The sequence below is a fragment of the Pongo pygmaeus genome, chromosome 9 (genome assembly GCF_028885625.2).
Source record: "Pongo pygmaeus isolate AG05252 chromosome 9, NHGRI_mPonPyg2-v2.0_pri, whole genome shotgun sequence".
Lineage (NCBI taxonomy): Eukaryota > Metazoa > Chordata > Mammalia > Primates > Hominidae > Pongo > Pongo pygmaeus.
Genome location: NC_072382.2, coordinates 131604170 through 131624921, shown reverse-complemented (window position 1 = coordinate 131624921; position 20752 = coordinate 131604170). Strand labels below are relative to the sequence as shown.

General features: G+C 40.2%; 1 long non-coding RNA gene across 1 annotated transcript in view; it reads left to right on the top strand.

The window, feature by feature from the left end:
* LOC129008146 (uncharacterized) overlaps nucleotides 1-20752 on the top strand; it is a 175101-nt gene that overhangs the window by 11577 nt on the left and 142772 nt on the right. The gene's annotated exons all lie outside the window — the stretch shown is intronic.

The window sequence follows — 20752 nt, the reverse complement described above, 5'->3', positions numbered from 1 at the left end:
CTTACCACTTACATAGAATCCTTGCAGAAATTGTGGCTGATCACTGTTGAAGGAGGTTCTGTGATAGACTGGACTTGTGAGATGCATGAATAGCTCAGAGTGAACAACACCGGACACCTCTTGTGCAACATTCAGTGTCCTCCCAGCCTCACTTCTTATTTTGGTCATAGCTGTGGTCAGTTGTTCATGCAAGCTTTGACAGGTTTTGTACAGGGATAAACAGATAATGCTTCCTGTCTGGGTGTGCTACTGATCACTTGTTTTCCACCCTGGGGCGTATCTGACTCTTTGTAAGATATAGAAACTTGGTAGGAACCCACCTAATAGTCATGCATGTGCAACTGGGAATTTGGGTGAAAAGTACCCAGGAGGGTACTCTTGATCAGTGAGGCGTAGTAGCCGGTGTATAAATGCTTTACCTCTTTGCCATTAGGTGGACAATTCTGAGACATGTTTTAAAATGCTCCTCAAAAAGTACTAGTTAGAAAAAAAGAAAAAGGCTCCCAGTGGCCAACATGTCCCCCCTTCCTAGCATTCCCCATGGCATTCGCTCCTGCTCTATGGAATCACCTTCCCAAATGCACTATTTACACAGAAGTCCTTTTTTTGGGCTCTAACTTGGGGAAACCTAGGTTGAAAAAGAAAAAAAGAGTTTGTCAAGAGAAAACAGGAGCTAGCTTGAAGGGACATTCTAACGATGGGATAATTTGAAAACCCAACATAATGCCAACAACTTATAAAAACATGTTGAATATATATAAAAACATTGAATATATAAAAATTAATTTATAGTTCAAAAGAGATAGATAAAACTAGACAGTTTTGGAGATTGCTAAGGCACCAAATTATTTGTTAAAAAATTAGTAATTAAAAGGAAATAAGCATTTATCTTTGGTATGAACGGTGTATCAGGAAAATTAAATAGTGTTAGAGAATGAAGGAGAGTTTTTATTTATAGGATAATTCTAGCTAATGAATGCATAATAAATGATAGAATTAGAAAATCATTTGGCAATTCCTAATAAAACAATTGATACAGGCAATGATTATTAAATAAATCTAACAAAAGATGTGTAAGACGTCTACACTGAAATCTGTAAAAAAAAATATTGAGAGAACTTAAAGAAGACCTATGTAAAGAAGGCATATATTATGTTCATGTCTTGAAAGACTCATTATAGTAATAATGTTAATCCTTTCCAAATTGATCTATAGAGTTGATGCAATTTCAATCAATCCTTGGTGTGTGTGTGTTAAACAATACACTGATGTCAAAAAACAAATACAGAAATGCAGTTATATGTTTATCGCAGCCAGGAGGGAAGCTGTACCCTGCAAGGCCACAGGGGTGGAGCTGCCCAAGGCACTGGGAGCCCACCTCTTGTATCAGCACACCCTGAATGTGAAACATGGAGCCAAAGGTCATCATTTTGGAGCTTGAAGATTTGACTGCCTTGCTGGATTTCGGACTTGCATGGGGCCTATAGCCCCTTCATTTTGACCAATTTCTCCCATTTGGAATGGGTGTATTTACCCAATGCCTGTACCCCTATTGTATTTAGGAAGTAATTAACTTGCTTTTGATTTTACAGGCTCATAATTGGAAGGGACTTGCCTTGTCTCAGATGAGATTTTGGACTGTGGACTTTTAAGTTTAATGCTGAAATGATTTTGTAAAGACTTTGGGGGACTGTTGGGAAAGCATGATTGGCTTTGAAATGTGAGAGCATTATATTTGGGAGGGGCCAGGGACAGAATGATATGATTTGGCTGTGTCCCCAGCCAAATCTCATTTTGAATTGTAGCTCCCATACTTCCCACGTGTTATGGGAGGGACCCAGTGGGAGTTAATTGAACCATGAGGGCGGGTTTTTCCCCATGATGTTCTCATGATAGTGAATAAGTCTCACAAGATCTGATGGTTTTATAAAGGGGAGTTCCCCTGTACATGCTCTTCTTTCCACCATGATTATGAGGCCTCCCCAGCTATGTGGAACTGTGAGTCCATTAAGCCTCTTTCCTTTATAAATTCTCAGGTATGTCTTTATTAGCAGCATGAGAACAGATTAATACACTGAGTATCTTGCCTCTCCATCTGGGTTGTTTCTTCCCTCCATGTAAAAGCTCAGCACTGCCCAACATATTTAAACAGTTCCTTTATGAGACAAGTTAATTTTCTTCTGCTGGAAGTCATACTATGGGGACAGCCTATTAAGCCTCAAACCTCTTTTTCTAACTTCTGTCTGGGAAGAATTTGGAGTCAGAGGCCTTACCTAATATTTCAGATCCTACAGTGCCACCTATTGGGATGGGATTTTTTTTTTTTCCCTCCATGGGGGCCCTGTCGGCCCTTCATCCAAAACCTCCAGTTTCCGAATTCATCTGCCTCCTATGTCTCTCTATTAGGACCAGGCTCCATGCCCCATCTGTAAACAGCAAAGCTCCACCTTTAACAGTTGAGAGGACAGCTATTCAATTCATATGTTCTTTTGAGACATCTGTTCTACATCCAACTCCACTGGCATTTAAACAAAAGGGATTTTATGTTTGGAAGTCAATTGGTCCCATTCTCTGGGATTTCAGTGTTTTGCTAGGGGCATAGCAAGGGAAGCCAGAGATAGTATTGAAACACTTTTTCCTTTAAAGGGTCTCACCCAAATATAACCTCTCCTGGACACCTAGGGTATCCTGGGAGCCTTATGGGCCAAATGGGTCTAGGAAACCAGCAGGGCAAAGGGTTGGGGCCTCGTGCAGGCCAGCATGACTAATCCTGCTGACTAGCTCCTCTATATCCGCAGATGAAGGTCATGCTTGCATCCATGGGGCAGTGGCTATGATGGTCACTGGGACCCAGATGATGGGAGAAAATGGGTGAAGGGGGATGCCCTTTTGGCCTTTCCCTCCACCCTGGGTCACTTCTTCCCTTTTTTCTAAATGGGTAACATCCCATCTTCAAGCCTGCACTCCCTTCGAGTGCAACCTGGATCTCCTTTAACCCTCAGGCCCTGAAGTTTGCTCTGGGCAAGCCTCAACTTCACTCACAGAGGCCTTCCAGGATTTAACCCAAGCATTTAAACTGTCCTGGAAGAATGTACCAGGGAAAGGGAATCCAATGAGGAAAGTAGCAGTGCCCTTGGAGGACCCTAAATAGGACTATGATGATAACATCAGAAAATGGAGAAGGAAACCCTTTGAAATGTGTATATTGGAAGGCTTGAAAGGGCTAAAGCCAAACCTATTAACTATTCCAAGCTTTGCATGATAGATCAAAAACTAGATGAAAATCCCTCAACCATTTTTTTTTTCTTTTGAGATGGAGTCTTCCTCTGTCATCCAGGCTGGAGTGCAATGGTGAGTTGCAACTTCTGCCTTCTGGGTTCAAGTGATTATCCTACCTCAGCTTTCCAAGTAGCTGAGAATACAGGCACTTGACACCATGCCTGGCTAATTTTTGTATTTTTAGTAGAGATGGGGTTTCATCATGCTGGCCAGGATGGTCTCGAACTCCTGACCTCAAGTGATCCATCTGCCTCAGCCTCCTAAAGTGTTGGGATTACAGACATGAGCCACCGCACCTGGCCTCAACCTTTTTATTTCAATAAAGAACAGGTTTATTACTCAGGCAGCTCCTGATATTGAAAGGAAGTTGCTGAAACAGGCCCTGTCCAAGATCTTTTTAATTTTTTCTCACCCTCAAGTTGAAACTTTATGTAAATGACACTCTCCTCTGTGTCCCAACTGAGGAAGTTTCAGGAAGGCACTGAGGCTCTCAATTTCTTAGCTAAAAAGGGGATATAGGGTCTCAAAATCTGAAACTCAGTTCTGTCAGACTTCAGTGAATTATCTAGGCCTAGTCTTATCAAAAGGGGCCAGAGCACCAGGTGAGGAAAGGATTAAGCCCATTTCCTTTAACAGTTGAGGGGATTCTTAGGCATTGCAGGGTTTTGCAGACTGTGGGTACCTGGATACAGTGAAATAGCTCGCTCTTTATACCACCTCATAAAAGAAACACAAGTGCTGAAACTTGCTCCCTAACTTGGGAACCCAAAACTCAAAAGCCTTTCACCAGCCTTGATTTCAGCCACAAGCCTTGCTTCAAGCATCAGCCCTCAATCTTCCCATACAGAAAGCATTCAGTATCTATGTGTTAGAAAGGAATGAAATGGCCCTGGGAGTTTTAACTAAGGCTCAAGGTCAGCTAAACAGATAGTGGGTTACTTAAGTGAGGAACTTGGTGGCTAAAGGATGGCCAGCTTGCCTTTGAGCAGTTGGAGTGGTGGCTTTGCTGGTGCCAGAGGCCACCAGGTTAACCCATGGGGAATAACTTAACTGTTTGCACCCCACACAGTATAGCAGAACTGCTGTCCTCTAGGGGAGTCTCTGGCTAACAGACGATCGCTCCCTCAAATATCAAGCTTTGCTGCTAGAGGGATCTACAGTCCAGTTAAGAACCTTTCCTTGCCTGGACCCAGCAACTTTCTCCCAGAAGAAACTGGAGAACCTGAACATGATTGTGAATGGGTAGTGGTGCAAACCGGTACAAGGAATAAGAATCACTGTTTATATTCTCTGTAAAGTTTTAATTAATAAAAAGCATTTTCTTAAAGAGTGCTCAGCTTAATTAAAAGTGGATATCCAAGTTATAGGTATATTAAAAGGCCTTTTTTCCCCTCATATCTTGTTTTTTCTGGAAAAGGTTTTTTCTCAGTTGACTGAATTACTTTTCTTTACTCTGTTTCAACACTCTTGGCACATGCATGAAAGGCCCTAAGATGAGTTCTGGTGGCATAGAACTCCTTGGGAAAACAGAAAAGGCACCGCAGATCCCATTTTGGGAGAAATCTGTTTTCATCATGGAACCTCTGGAATTAAAGGTGAATAAATCCCTCTCGAAATCTGTTTTTGTCTTACAGTCATGCCTGTCTGTCAGGTTCTAGAAACTACATGCTTTCCTGGCTCTATTCTTTTTTTTTTTTTTTTTTTTACTTTTTTTTTTCTTTATTATTATACTTTAAGTTCTAGGATACATGTGCACAACGTGCAGGATTGTTACATATGTACACATGTGCCATGTTGGTGTGCTGCACCCATTAACTCGTCATTTACATTAGGTATATCTCCTAATGCTATCCCTCCCCTCTGCCCCCATCCTACGACAGGCCCTGGTGTGTGATGTTCCCCTTCCTGTGTCCAAGTGTTCTCATTGTTCAATTCCCACCTATGAGTGAGAACATGTGGTGTTTGGTTTTCTGTCCTTGTGATAGTTTGCTGAGAATGATGCTTTCCAGCTTCATCCATGTCCCTACAAAGGACATGAACTCATCCTTTTTTATGGCTGCATAGTATTCCATGGTGTATATGTGCCACATTTTCTTAATCCAGTCTATCATTGATGGACATTTGGGTTGGTTCCAAGTCTTTGCTATTGCAAATAGTGCCGCAATAAACATATGTGTGCATATGTCTTTATAGCAGCATGATTTATAATCCTTTGGTTATATACCCAGTAATGGGATGGCTGGGTCAAATGGTATTTCTAGTTCTAGATCCCTGAGGAATCGCCACACTGACTTCCACAAGGGTTGAACTAGTTTACAGTCCCACCAACAGTGTAAAAGTGTTCCTATTTCTCCACATCCTCTCCAGCACCTGTTGTTTCCTGACTTTTTAATGATCACCATTCTAACTGGTGTGAGATGGTATCTCATTGTGGTTTTGATTTGCATTTCTCTGATTCCTGGCCCTGTTCTTAAAGGGCCTCCACCCTGAGCTGCTGGATCTTCTTCCGTCTGTCTGTGTAGTCATATGTGTGATGTGTATGTGATGTCTATAAAAAGAGCTCTAATTAACTTAAAAAAGGATAAGCACTTGGATAAAATATTTTTAAAGGAGAAGTAAGAGCTGTAATGACTCTTATTTTATCTTTAAAAATAAGAACAGACTTAGGGATTGTTGGTAAAATACAAATGTCTTCAAGGTGTGAAGATGTAGTCCAAATTATGTAGGTCGAATACTAGGTTTGCTAAATGTTTTAAGGTTGTGAACTGTTCCTGTGGCCTTTAAAAACTGTCAGCTTGCTTGCTTCGCAATTTGTAAGGCCTGGGAACATATGGAAGTAACTATGCCCCTAACTATGTAGGAAGGAGTCAAACTTAATCTGCACCTCGCACATAATTGAAACAAATTACCAGGTTTTACATTCAAGTTAAAAATTGCTAAGCATTACCATTATGACATGTAATTGAAACTACTGAGAATATATTTACATGCAAGGTGTGTAAAAACAGTAAAATGTGTTTTTAGTAAAAGATTATAAGAAGGCATGGAAGTGTACATTTTGCCTAGGGATAAAGAACTGTCTTAAATTAGATAAAGCTGAAGGTTTAAGCAAATTGGGGAAAAATTGTAAAAACGATTTTTCTGTAAATTGAGCATTGAAGTAAAAGTACAACAAGGTTTTTTAAGACACTAATCTGTTCTTTAGCAACATTTGTAAATGGTTATAAAAGGTTTGTGAGAATGTCACCTCATGGTCAAACTGGTTAAGGTTGGATAGAATCATCTATAAGGTTTCATTAAAAATTGGGGTTAGGCCAGGCACGGTGGCTCACTTTGGGAGGCCGAGGCTGGTAGATCATCTGAGGTCAGGAGTTCAAGACCAGCCTGGCCAACATGATGAAACCCCGTCTCTATTAAAAATACAAAAGTTAGCCGGGCATGATGCCTTGTGCCTGTAATCCCAGCTACTTGGGAGGCTGGGGCAAGAGAATTGCTTGAACCCAGGAGGTGGTGGTTGCAGTGAGACAAGATCGTGCCATTGCACTCCAGCCTGGGTGACAGAGCAAGACTCTGTCTCAAAAAAAATAAAAATAAAAATTGGGGTTAACATTAATAGTAGACTAATGCAAGGGTAAAATTGAACTTTCTCTCTTGAACAGGATTTTCATGTAATAGTAAAAGCTAATGAATGTTTTTTGCTTTTTCAAAATTTTGACCCATCATTTTGGCAAAACAAATAACTTACGATAATCTAAAATTCTATTTCGTAACATTAAGTGCTTTGAAACTCTAACATATTTAACAGGCTTCCCCAAATCAAACTTCAGTCTCAAGGTTTTCTTTCTTGACCCCTAGCTTTTTGGTGCTACAGAGGGCCCCTGGAGCACCTAGAAGAGAGGTAAAGAACATTATTTGACATGTTTAGGTACATGGAATTGACAAAACGAAGTCTAATCTTCTTCAAGTTGTATTTTAGGAATAATACTAACACACATTCAGAGCCAATCTGAAAGGCCTAAGTAAAAATAATTATTCTTGCTGTACTTTATGCAAAAAATCAGACCAGGTATAAGACTAAAGTTTATTTTGCAAACAACTCAGTCCTATCACAATCTGTTTTTAATAAAAATGAGGACTGGAGAGAGAGAAATTATGTTTCAAAACTTATCACACAGCTGTCATTAATTTCTAGTCTCATTAGTTGTTTTTAAGTTCTTGCCTACATTTTAAACTAACCTTGCTTATTCCTGTAAACCAATGAGCGATCTCCAGCTGCAGCTTAGAAGAGACAGAAAGGGATGGGCAAAAAAAAAAAATATTCCAGTTCTGGGCAATTATACTACAAACCTGCCAGGTAATAAGAATAAATAGAGTACCTGTAACCCAGAGGTTTCCTTTTTGGGAAAGTACGACCAAGAAAGGTAACCAAAGCCAAGCTCAAGCACCCAAATCTTAACAGGCATAACTGTAGCCACCAGTTATCAGAGCATGTCAGCAGCCTCGGGATTTTTTAAAGCTGTCCTTACCCACTTTGTCTTGTTTTAATACATGTCCTCTAATAACCCAAATTGTTTCTTTTTGCCTAGAGGCTATCAAGCTCCAAATGGTAATGCAAATGGAACCATGCATAAATGCATCTTTCTTCTGAGGACCCTTAAACCAGCCCTGGGAAAATCCTAGCTGCTGTTACCCACACAATGCCCCTCTCCAGTGGGAAGTAGCTAGAAAAATCAGCACCCAGTCTCCCTAGCAGCAGTTAAGGTTTCCACTCCTCAAGGTGGGGACGAGGGAGAAGGAATGGAAAAATTAGTTGGGTAAACAACTAACAGACTAGTCCTTGGAGAAGCTGCCTGTCTGAAAAATTGTGAAGCTGCCTGTCTGAAAAATCACAGCTACAGGCAAAAATAGAGCAGCCTGGAAAAAATTCAGACTGCAGCTGTACACATAAGCCACAGATAAACAGGTAAGGCAGGCAAAGGCCAGCACAGAGGCTGTTTTTGTTCTTTGTATGATTAGCGAGCTCCCAGGAAAAAGTTTCTCCCCTTTTCAGACATGTACATGGTGGGCTCCAAGGGAACTTGCCCAGGGAGGAAGGGGGCTTACTTAAACTCACACTTATACGAACAAAAAGCTGTACTGTGTGCTTACCTAGAGACATACCCACAGCTATATAGATAAGGGGAGTTATGCAGACAGTTTTATAGATTAGAAAAGTTAAACGGTTACAGAGATGAGAGCAGTTTCTTATAAAAGCTTTTGAATTCAACTGTAACCCAGCCACCATCTGGGACCCCTCTCCTCTGTGGAGAGCTTTCTTCTTTTGCTTATTAAATTTTTGCTGCAACCTCACCCTTTGTGTCCATGCTCTTTAATTTTCTTGGTTGTGAGACCACGAGCTCAGATAATACCTTAGACAAAGAGAACGGTGACCCTGACCTGTTTCAGGAGGGTGGATGTGCACCCCATTACCCTGGCTCCCACCAGTACCAGCCCATGAACTGTGTCCCATGCTTCCCAGGCAAGATCACGTCAGCCAGCAGGCCGACTGCATGCCAAGCACCTGAGACCTGCTCTGCTGCCGAGGCCTGACTTCTGGGACCACTTTCCAGAATTTGCTCATCACCTACTCCTGAGGATGCTACTCCCAAGCCCCAGAGGGCCCACACGGCTGCGACTTTTCTGAGAATTGGCCCTGCTAGTGGACGTAACTGCCGCTAATGCCACTGTCCCTTCACTTGTACCCTGGATGTAACTATTCAGCTCAGATGCCTTCATCAGCAGGAGCACTCTAAGCGTAATTTATTACAAGTGAAACATAATTGTACAAGCAGTTAATCAACCACCACAGGGCATAATTAATGGAGCAACCTTCCCCTCCCCACCCCCATTGATTTTGTGAAACTCCCTTTTTCTTTCAGCTTGATCAAGTATTCCAAATTTAGAAAGCTCTAGGCGGCCTACAGAAAAAGAAAAAGGCCACATAAGTTCCCTCTCACTTTCAGTAAATAGCAGCATATAAATAAAAGAAATAATAAAATAGATATTGTCTTGTGCAGCATTAAAAAAATCAAAATAAAAACTAAATATGAGCAAAAATGGGTTTCTTGTATATAGCATATAATTGTTTAGTACATTTATAACTAATATCAAGATTACCAATATGCTTGGGTTACAGTGCGTCATCTTGATATTTGTTTTCTATTCATTGCATTTGTTCCTTGGTCCTTTTTGTTTTTCTCTCCTTTCCATTTTCTCTCAGGTAAGCTTCTGACCCCACCCACCTGTTTTTAATGTCTTCAGCCCCCATGAGAATAATTGTTATTAATAGAACATACTAGGTTGGGTTCTGTTCTCTTCTAAACAAAATTTAGCAGAAGGTACAGTGATTTCCCATTTTCCCCTGCACTCACACATGCATGGCCTCCCCACGACCAGCAACCCCTACCAAAATGGCCTATTTGTTGCAACTGATGAACCTACATTGATATAGTTGACATTAGGGTTCACTGTTGGTGCCGTACATTCTATGGGGTTGAACACATGTGTAATGACATGCATCCACTGTTTCAGTGTCATACAGAGTAGTTTCACTGCCCTAAAAATCCTGTGTTCCACCTTCATCCTTCTCTCCACTCCAATCATTGGCAACCATTGATCTTTTTCCTGTCTTAATAGTTTTGCCTTTCCGAAATGTCATATAGTTGGAATCATACAGTATGTAGCCTTTTCAGACTGACTTCTTTCATGTAGTAATTTGCATTTAAGTTTCTTTCGTGTCGCTTCATGGCTTGATAGTTCATTTCATTTTAGTGCTGAATGATACCCTTTTGTCTGGATGTATCATGGTTTATTTATGCATTTAACTACTAGAGGTCATCTTGGTTTCTTCTAATATTTCCCAGTTAGGAATAAAGTTAGGTTCTATAAGTATCCATGTGTAGGTAATTGTGTGGACATAAGTTTTCAAGTCCTTTGGGTAAATACCAAGGAGTGTGCTGGTTGGATTGTATGGTAAGGGTATGTTTAGTTTTGTAAGAAGCCTCCAAAGTGTCTTCCAAAGTAGCTGTACCATTTTGCATTCCCACCAGCAATGAGAGTTCTTGTTGCTACAGATCCTTACCAGTGTTTGGTGTTGTCAGTATTCTGAATTTTGGGCATTCTAATTGGTGTTAGTAGTATCTCATCATCGTTTTAATTTGCATTTCCATGGTAACACAGAATGTAGAATATCTTTTCATATGTTTGTTTGCTATCTGTGTATCTTCTTTGGTGAGGTTCTGTTAAGCTCGCTGGCCCATTTAAAAAATTGGGTTTCTTGTTATCTTATTTTTGAGTTTTAAAGAATTCTTTGTATATTGGGGATAACAGTCCTTTATCAATTATGTCTTTTGCAAATATTTTCTCCCAAAGGCTTGTCTTTTCATTCTCTTGACAGTGTCCTTTGCGGAGCAGAAGTTGTTACTTTTAATGAAGTCCAGCTTATCAGTTCTTTCTTTCATAGATCATGACTTTGGTGTCACAACTAAAAAGTTATTGCTAAACCCAAGCTCACCTAGATTTTGTCCTATTACCTTCTAGGAGCGTTATAGTTCTGTGTTTTATATTTAGGTCTGTGATTCATATTTAGGTCTGTGATTCATTTTGAGTTAATTTTTGTGAAGGGTGTAAGGTCTGTGTCTGGATTCTTTTTTTTTTTTTAAATGTGGATGTCTATTTGTTACAACATTCTATTTTTCTTCCATGTATTGCCTTTGTTCTTTGACAAAGATCAGTTGACTATATTTTTGTGGGTCAATTTCTGGACTCTATTCTGTTCATTGATCTACTGATTTATTGTTTTGCAAATATCACATTGTCTTAATTATCGTAGATTTAGAGTAAGTCTTGGAGTCAGGTGTGTCAGTCCTACAACTTTGCTCTTCTCTTTCAATATTGAATTGGCTATTAAGTGTGCTTTGGCTCTGCATATAAAATTTAGAATACTCTGTTGATATCTGTGAAATCAACTTGCTGGGATTTTGACAGGGATTGCATTGGAATCTATAGATCAAGTTGGGAAGAACAGACATCCCAAAAATATTGAGTCCTCCTATTCATGAACATCAACTGTCTATCCATTTATTTAGTTTTTCTTTGATTTCTTTCATCAGAGTTTTATAGTTTGCCTTACATAGATCTTGTGCATATTTTGTTAAATTCATAACTAAGTATTTCATTTTACAGGGTGCTAATGTAAATGGTACTGTGTGTTTTAGAATACGTGCTGCCAAAGTGAGCACATAAATGGTATTACGTTTTTCAGTTTTCACTTGTTCATTGTTGATATAAAGAAAAGTGATTGGCTGGGCGTGGTGGTTCATGCCTATAATCCCAGCACTTTGGGAGGCCAAGGCGGGCAGATCACGAGGTCAGGAGTTCGAGACCAGCCTGGCCAATACGGTGAAACCCCGTCTGTACTAAAAATACAAAAATTAGCCGGGTGTGGTGGCGCACCTATAGTCCCAGCTACTCGGGAGGCTGAGGCAGAAGAATCACTTGAACCCAGGAGGCGGAGGTTGTAGTGAGCTGAGATTGCACCACTGTACCCCAGCCTGGGCAACAGAGTGAGACTCCATCTCAAAAAAAAAAAAAAAAAAGAAAAAGAAAAGTGACTGACTTTTGCACATTAAACTTGCATCCTGCACCCTTGCTATAATCACTTATTCCAGAAGTTTTTTTCTTGGTTATTTTATATTGTCTGCATAGGTAATCATGACATCTGCAAACAAACACGGTTTTATTTTTTCCCTTCTCAGTCTGTATATATTTTATTTCCTTTTCTTGTTTTATTTTATTAGCTAGGATTCCCATTACAGTGTTGAAAGACAGTGATGAGAGAGAACACCCTTGCCTTGTTTCTGATCTTAGTGGGAAAACTTCATGATTCTCACCATTAAGTATGATGTTAGCTGTAGGTTTTTAATAGATGTTCTTTGTCAAGTAGAGGAAGATCCCCTCTATTCCTAGTTTACTGAGAGTTTTTTAAAAATCATGAATGGGTGTAGGATTTTGTCACATGCTTTTTCTGCACCTATTGAAATGATCACGTGATATTTGTTCCTCAGCCCTTTGTTGTGATGATTATCTAATTGATTTTGTATGTTGAACCAGGCTTGCATAGTGAGGATAAATATGTTATTCTGGTGGATAATTGTTTTTATACATTGTTGAGTTTGATTTGCTAATATGTTGGGGGAGATTTTTGCATCTATGTTCATCAGAGATATTGGTAGACAGTTTTCTTGTAAAGTCTTTGTCTGATTTTGGTGTTAGGATGATGCGGGCCTTGTAGAATCAGTTAATAATTGTTCCTTCTGTGTCTGTCTTCCGAAATGAGCAAAATTTATTTCTTAAATGTTTGGTAGAATTCACCAGTGAATCAATCTGGCCTGGTGCTTTTTGTTTTGGGAGGCTATCCCTTACTATTTAATTACTGATAATCTCTTCTGTAAATAGTGATAAAAAAACTGGATATTCACATGCAGAAGAATGAAATTAGACTCTCACACTGTATACAAGAAGCAGTTCAAAATGGATTAAATTCAAAAGACTTAACTGTAAGACCTTAAGCCATAACACTACTAGAAGAAAACAGAGGACCGGGTGTGGTGGCTAATGACTGTAATCTCAGCACTTGGGAGGCCAACGCAGGTGAATCGCCTGAGGTCAGGAGTTCAAGATCGGCCTGGCCAGCATGGAGACCTGTCTCTACTAAAAATACAAAAATTAACTGGGTATGGTGATGTGTGCCTGTAATCCCAGCTACTCATGAGACCGAGGCAGGAGATGACTTGAACCCGGGAGGCAGAGGTTGCAGTAAGCCGAGATCGTGCCACTCCACTCCAGCCTGGGTAATAGAGCAAGACTCCATCTGAAAAAAAAAAAAAAGAGAAAGAAAACAGGGAAAACTTCTTGACAGTCGTCTGGGCAATTATGTTTTGACTATGACACCAAAAATGCAAGCAAAAAAGCAAAAATAGAAAGTTGGGATTGCATTAAACTAAAACGCTTCAGCATGGCAAAGGAAACCATCAACAGAGTGAAAAGGCAATCCTGTGGAATGGGAGAAAATATTTTCAAACCGTGTATCTTTAAGGGATTAATATCCAAAATATGTAAGGATTTTTTTCTTTATCTTTGACTTCTTTAGTTTTCAAATTATATGCCTAGGTAATTGTTTTTTGGGGGCATTTATCCTGCTTCATGTTGTCTTAGATTCCTGTATCTATGGTTTGATATCTGACATTAATTTGGAGAAATTCTCTGTCATTATTATTTCAAATATATTTTCTGTTCCTTTCTCTCTTTTTTTTCCTGGTATTTCTAATACAAATATGTACGCCTTCTGTAGTTGTCCTACAGTTCTTGGATGTTTTGTCCTTTTTTCCCCCATTTTTTTCTGTTTGCCATTCAATTATAGAGATTTTTATTGAGATATTCTCAGGCTCAGAGATTCTTTCCTAAGTCATGTCCAATCAGCCTATCAGAACCGTCCTTTACTTCCATTACCGCGTTTTTGACCTCTAGCATTTCTTTCTGGTTCTTTTCTAGGATTTCCATCTCTCTGCTTCTATCGTCCATCAGTTTTTTTGTTTGTTTGTTTGAGATGGAGTCTCGCTCTGTCGCCAGGCTGGAGTGCAATGGCATGATGATCTTAGCTCACCGCAACCTCTGCCTCCTGGGTTCAAGTGATTCTCCTGCCTCAGCCTCCCGAGTAGCTGGGATTACAGGCACAGGCCACCACACCCAGCTAATTTTTGTATTTTTAGTAGAGACAGGGTTTCACTGTGTTAGCCAGGATGGTCTCCATCTCTTGATCTCATGATCTGCTTGCCTCAGCCTCCCAAAGTGCTGGGATTACAGGCATGAGCCAGCATGCCTGGCCCCTTTTTTTTTTTTGAGACGGAGTCTCGCTCTGTTGCCCAGGCTGGAGTGCAATGGCATGATTTCGGCTCACTGCAACCTCTGCCTCCCGGGTTCAAGCGATTCTCCTGCCTCAGCCTCAGAGTAGTTGGGATTACATGTGCCTGCCACTCCGCCTGGCTAATTTTTGTGTTTTTAGTAGAGATGGGTTTTCACCATGTTAGTCAGGCTGGTCTCGAGCTCCTGACCTCAGGAGATCTGCCCACCTCGGCTTCCCAAAGTGCTGGGATTACGGTCGTGAGCCACCGCGCCCAGCCCGTCCATTAGTTTTTGCATGCTATTTACTAGAGCCCTTCACACATGTATCATGGTTGTTTTAAATTACTGGTCTGATAATTCTAACATCCCTGACATGTCTGAGTCTCGTTCTGATGTTTGCTCCATTTTTTCAAGTTGTGTTTTTTGCCTTTTGGTATGTCTTGTCTTTTTTTTTGTTTGCGGGGGACAGAGTTTCACTCTTGTTGCCCAGGCTGGAGTGCAATGGTACAATCTCAGCTCACTGCAACCTCTGCCTCCCAGGTTCAAGCGATTCTCCTGCCTCAGCTTCCTGAGTAGCTGGGATTTCAGGCACCCACCACCATGCCTGGCTAATTTTTGTATTTTTAGTAGAGACAGGGTTTCATTATGTTGGCCAGTCTGGTCTTGAACTCCCGACCTTAGGTAATCTGCCCAACTTGGCCTCCCAAAGTGCTGGGATTACAGGCATGAGCCGCCATGCCCAGCCTATTTTTGAATATTTAGATGAATAATTTTCATTAAATTTGGAAAAAATGGCCACTTTTTTCAGTATTTTTTTTTCCTCCTTTTTCCTGGGAACTTCAATTATACGTGTGTTAGGCAACTTGATGTTGTCCTAATCTTAGTGATGCTTTTTTTAGATTTTTCCCCTCAGCATTTTAAATGCTGATTAGACTTGGTGAGTGAGAAATAACAACTACTCTAGACTTACTGGTAAGACATTTCTGTGACTTGCCTAAAATTCAGGCAAATTTTGCTTGTACCTCAGCAAAATTTCTATTCGTCAAGTGGTATGGGGCATGGCTAGACAACCCTTTTAAAGTGAAGGGTATATTGTTGTGTGTGGCCCCTCCTACAGTCAAGAAAGTGGGCTTCTTGAGATTTTAGAGTCAACATTCCTCATTTGGGAGTGTTACTCTGGCCCATTTACCCAGTGACCCAAAAAGTTGCTGGATTTGAGTGGGGCCCACAACAAGAGAAGGCTCTGCAACGGGCCTAGGCTGCTGTGCAAGCTGCCCTGCTGCTTGAGTCATATGATCCAGTGGATCCGTGGTGCTTGAGGTGTCAGTGGCAGATAGGGATGAATGGAAGAATCACAGTGCAAGCATTTAGAATTTTGGAAAAAAGCCCTGACATCTTCCAAAGATGACTACTTTTCTTCTGGAAGACAATTCTTGGTCTGCTACTGGGCCTTAGTAAAGACTGAATGTTTGACCATGGGCTGCCAAGTTACCATGCAACCTGAGCTGCCCATCGTGAACTGGATGTTATCTGATTGACCAAATCATAAAATTTGGCATACACAGCACTCTGTCATCAAATGGAAGTAGTACATACATGATCCGGTTGGAACAGGCCCTGAAGGCACATGTAAGTTACATGAAAAAGTGACCCAAATGCTCGTGGTATCTACTCTTGCAACACTGCCTTCTCTCCCACTGCCTGCACCTATGGTGTTACCAGGAGTTCCCCATGATCAATCGATAGGAGAAGACTCAGGCCTGGTTTGCAGATGGTTCTGCACAATATGCAGACACCACCCAAAAGTGGACAGCTGCAGTACTAGAACCTCTTACTGGGATATCCCTGAAAGACAGCTGTGAAGGGAAATCCTCTTACTGGTCAGAACCTTGAGTAGTGCATCTGATTGTGCACTTTTCTTGGAAGGAGAAATGGCCAGACCTGTGATTATATATCACTTCAGGCTGTGGCCAATGGTTTGGCTGGATGTTCAGGGAATTGAGAAGAACATGATTGGAAAACTGGTGACAAATTTAAGGAAGAGGTATATGGACAGACTTCTCTGAGTGCACAAAACACATGGGATATTTGTGTCCCATGTGAATACTCACCAAAGGGAATTTTAATAATCAAGTGGACAAGATGACCTGTTCTGTGGATACTGGTCACCCTTTTCTCCCAGCTACCTCTGTCATTGCCTAATGGTCTCATGAACAAAATGACCATGATGGCAGTGATGGAGGTTATGCTTGGTGAAGTAACATGGACTTCCACTCAACAAGGCCGATCTGGCTTACAGCCACTGCTGAAGGTCCAATCTGCCAACAGCAGAGAGCAACATTGAGTCCCTGATATGGCCAACATTGAGCAGAGACCAACATGGAGTCCCTAGGGTGATCACACAGCCACCTGGTGGTAGGTTGATTATGTGGGGACATTTTCATCATAGAAGGGACAGTGTTTGTTCTTAATGTAATAGACACTTACTCTGGATATTGTTTTGTCTTCCCTGCACACAATGCTTCTGCCAAAACTACCATCCGTGGGCTTATAGAATGCTTTATTCATCATTGTAGTATTCCGCATTGCATTGTTTCTGATCAAGGAACTCACTTTACAGCAAAAGAAATGGAGCAACGGACCCATGCTCGTGGAATTTTCTGGTCTGATTATGTTCCCCATCATCCTGAAGCAATTGGCTTGATAAAACAGTGGAATAGCATTTTGAAGTCTCAGTTACGACATCAGCTAGGTGGCAATTTCTTGCAGGGGTAGAGTGAAGTTCCCCAGAAGGCTGTATATGCTATGAATCAGTGTCCAATATAAGATCTTGTTTCTCCTATAGCAAGTAGCATTCACAGGTCAAGAGATCAAAGGACAAAAGTGGGAGTGGCACCACTCACTATTACCCCAAGTGACCCACTGGCAAAAGTTTTGCTTCCTTTTCCTGACTTTATGCTTTGCTGACCTAGAGGTCTTAGTTCTAGAGGAAGGGATATTTCCACCAGGAGACACAGTAATGATCCCAAGAACTGGAAGTTAAGACTTCCACCTGGCCACTTTGGGGTCCTCATATTTCTCAATTAATAGGTACACAAGGGAGTTACAGTGTTGGCTGGGATGATTGGTCCTGACTACCAAGGGGGAAATTGGACTACTGTTCCACAATGGAGTTAAGGAAGAGTAAGTATATCCAGAATACAGGAGATTCCTTAGGGTATCTTTTAGTATTACCATGCCGTGTGTTTTATGTTAATAGAAAACTACAACCCGACCAGGCAGGGCTACAAATGGCTCAAACCCTTCAGGAATAAAAGTTGAAGTTGCCCTACCAGATAAAGCTGAGGTGCTTGCTGAAGGCAACGGGAATACAGAATGGGTAGTGGGAAAGGGTAGTTGTAAATACCAGCCATGACCATGTGGCCAATTACAGAAACAAAGATCGTAATTGCCATGTCTATTTTCTCCTTATTTTGCTATAAACACATTTGTGTATCTTTGTTATCCTTCCGCTCTTGTTCCCTTATCATGTAACATAAGGTGTATTTATAATATTTTATATCATACTATTTAAGTATTGTTAATTTAATTTAATTTATTTTTTTTGGGACAGGGAGGGTCTGGCTCTGTTACCCAGACTGTAGTGCAGTGGCACGATCTTGGCTCACTGCAACCTCCGCCTCCTGGGCTCAAGCCATCCTCCCACCTCAGCATTCCCAGTAGCTGGGACTACAAGCACACACCACCATGCCTGGCTAATTTTTGTATTTTTTTGTAGAGTTGGTGTTTCACCATGTTGCCCAGGCTGGTCTTGAACTCCTGAGCTCAAGCGATCTGCCTGCCTTGGTCTCCCAAAGTGCTGGGATTGCAGGTGTGAGCCACTGCACCCAGCCAAGTGTTATAGGATATCAAAGAGTAAACATCTTTCAAGGATTTTACCTCCTCATCTGGGAAATAAGTTACTGTGTTTTTTATTGTATCCAGGGTAGTATTAAGGTAGGTGGAATTATGACCTATTATTTTTATTTGGAGAATAAGTTTGGTTTGAGGAGATGTGTATGGGTGCCAAGTTGACAAAGGGTAGACTTGTGATAATAAATTTTATGTGTCAACATGACTGGGCCATGGGGTGCGCAGGTTAAACATAATTTTTGGTGTGTCCATGAGAGTGCTTCTGGATGGACTCAATCACTGGCTGAATTACAGCACTGGCCTTCCTGGGTCTCTGACTTGTAGATGGCAGATCATGGCACTTCTTGGCCTTCATAACTGTGTAAGCCAATTCTTCATATAAATCTCTCTCTCCCTCTAATATATTTATATATGTAAATATAGTTATATGTTGCCAATATATTATATTTATATTAGTAAAATATGACATATTTACATATATAAATAATATACTGGGTATGGTGGCTCACACCTGCAATATATTTTATATATATAAAATATATATAGTATAATACTAATATAAATACTATATATATATATCTCCTGTTTCTTTGTAGAACTCTAACACATGTGGGTTAATTATTTTCATTAAATTTGGAAAAAAATGGCCATTTTTTTCAAGTATTATTTTCCTCCCCTCTTCTGGATACTCCAGTTATGTATATGTTAGGCTACTTGATATTGTCCCACAACTTACCGATGCTTTGTTTAGTTTTCTTCTGGCTTATATTTTCTCTCAGTGTTTAATTTGGATAGTTCCTATTGCTATGTCTTCAAATTCACAAACCTTTTCTCCTATAGCATTTAATCTGCTGTTAATCCTGCCAATGTATTTTTCAGTTTAGTTATTGTATTTTTCATTTCTAGAAGTTTAGTTAGGCATTTCATTTTTCTCCTGACTATACTCATGCTTTCTTGTACTTCTTGAACATATGGAGTGAATTTATAATTCTTGTTTTGTTGTCCTTGCCTACAAATTCTAACATCTGGGTCATATATAGGTCTATGTTTATAGAATGATTTTTTTTTTTCCCGGTACTGGGTCTTATGTTCCTGCTTATTTGCATACTACGTAATATTTTATTGAATGCCAGACTTTGTACACTTTATGTTATTGGGTGCTGGATTTCTAAACATTCCTTTAGATACTTTACTTTTACACTGAGGGCTAATCTGGCCCCACTGAGGCAATATGCTTTTGAGAACTGTACCCAATGCCCCACCGTATTAGGAGATCTTCTCAAACTGGCTAGGGAAAACACTATTTCTGGTCCTGTGTGAACTCCTGAAATTGTTCTGCCTAGTCTTCTCTGCTGTTCTTTCCCCAGCCTCAGTAGTCTCCTTACACAAGCGCATAGCAGTACTCAGCCAAAGTCTTGAGGGACTGCTCTGCAGATCTCTGGAACCCTCACTTTCTGCAGTTCTTTTTCTTTGATACTTTGCCTCACAAATTTTTCTCATTTTGCCCTGCTGGAACTCTGAACTTTGTCTCCTTAATCAGTGAGACTGTTGGACTCTGTTTTGCTTTATTTTTTCTGTGGTCAGTCTGGAAATTCTCCAGGCAGTGAGCTGGGGGTACTTGCAGGGCTGATTTCACTTGTCTTTCTCTCAGGGATCACAGTCTTGCACTGCATGTTGTCCAGTGTCTGAAAACTTTCGCTTCATATGTTTTGTCCAGCTTTTAGTTGTGCAAGGAGGGAAGGTACATCTAGTCTCTATTATTCCATCATGATTAAAAATAGAATTCTGTTTTGGTAAACAGTTTTCATCTTGTTTAGGTAGCTTCTCTCTATTCCTGTGTTAGTTAATGTTTTTACATTTACACCTTTTTACATTAATTCATAAAATCATGTGGGTTTTCTTCTTAATTTATAAATGTAATGATTTAGGTAGATAGGATTCCTGTTGTTGAATAACTTTTGCATTTCTGAAAGGAATCCTCATTGGTCAAGTATTTTACATTATTAAAAACAGTAACAAAATGACTGACGTGATGGTAAGTCCCTGGATGACTGGGATGTCACCTTAATAGCTGCCTGTCTGGATTGGCAACATCCCAAGGGATTCATCACAAAGATTGGCCTGCTGGAACTTAAGCAGCAAAATGAACTTTTTTTCTAATACAGATATTAAAAATTCTGATGGGCTCTTTGACAATTTAAAGGATTCTTTTTTACATTTGGAAGCATCATTTCATTTTTTAGACTGATTGAAGTTGTCCCACAATGCCCTGATGCTCTTCTCGTTTCTTTTCATTGTTTTTTTTTCTCTTTGTATTTCAATTTGGATGGCTTTTATTGCTGTCTTCAAGTTCACAAATCTTTTCTTCTTAGTGTCTAATCTGCTGTTAATCTCATCCAATGTATTTTCATGTTAGACATTGTAATTTTAACTTCAGAAGTTCAATTTGGGTATTTAAAAAAATATCTTCTATATATCTACCAACACGTTCAGTCTTCTAAGTTTTTGAGCATATAGGATATAATTATAATAACTGTTTCCACTAATTCTATAGTCTGTGTCATTTCTGGGTTGTTTTTCATGTTTGTTTTCTCTGTATTAAGGGTCATATTTTCCTGTT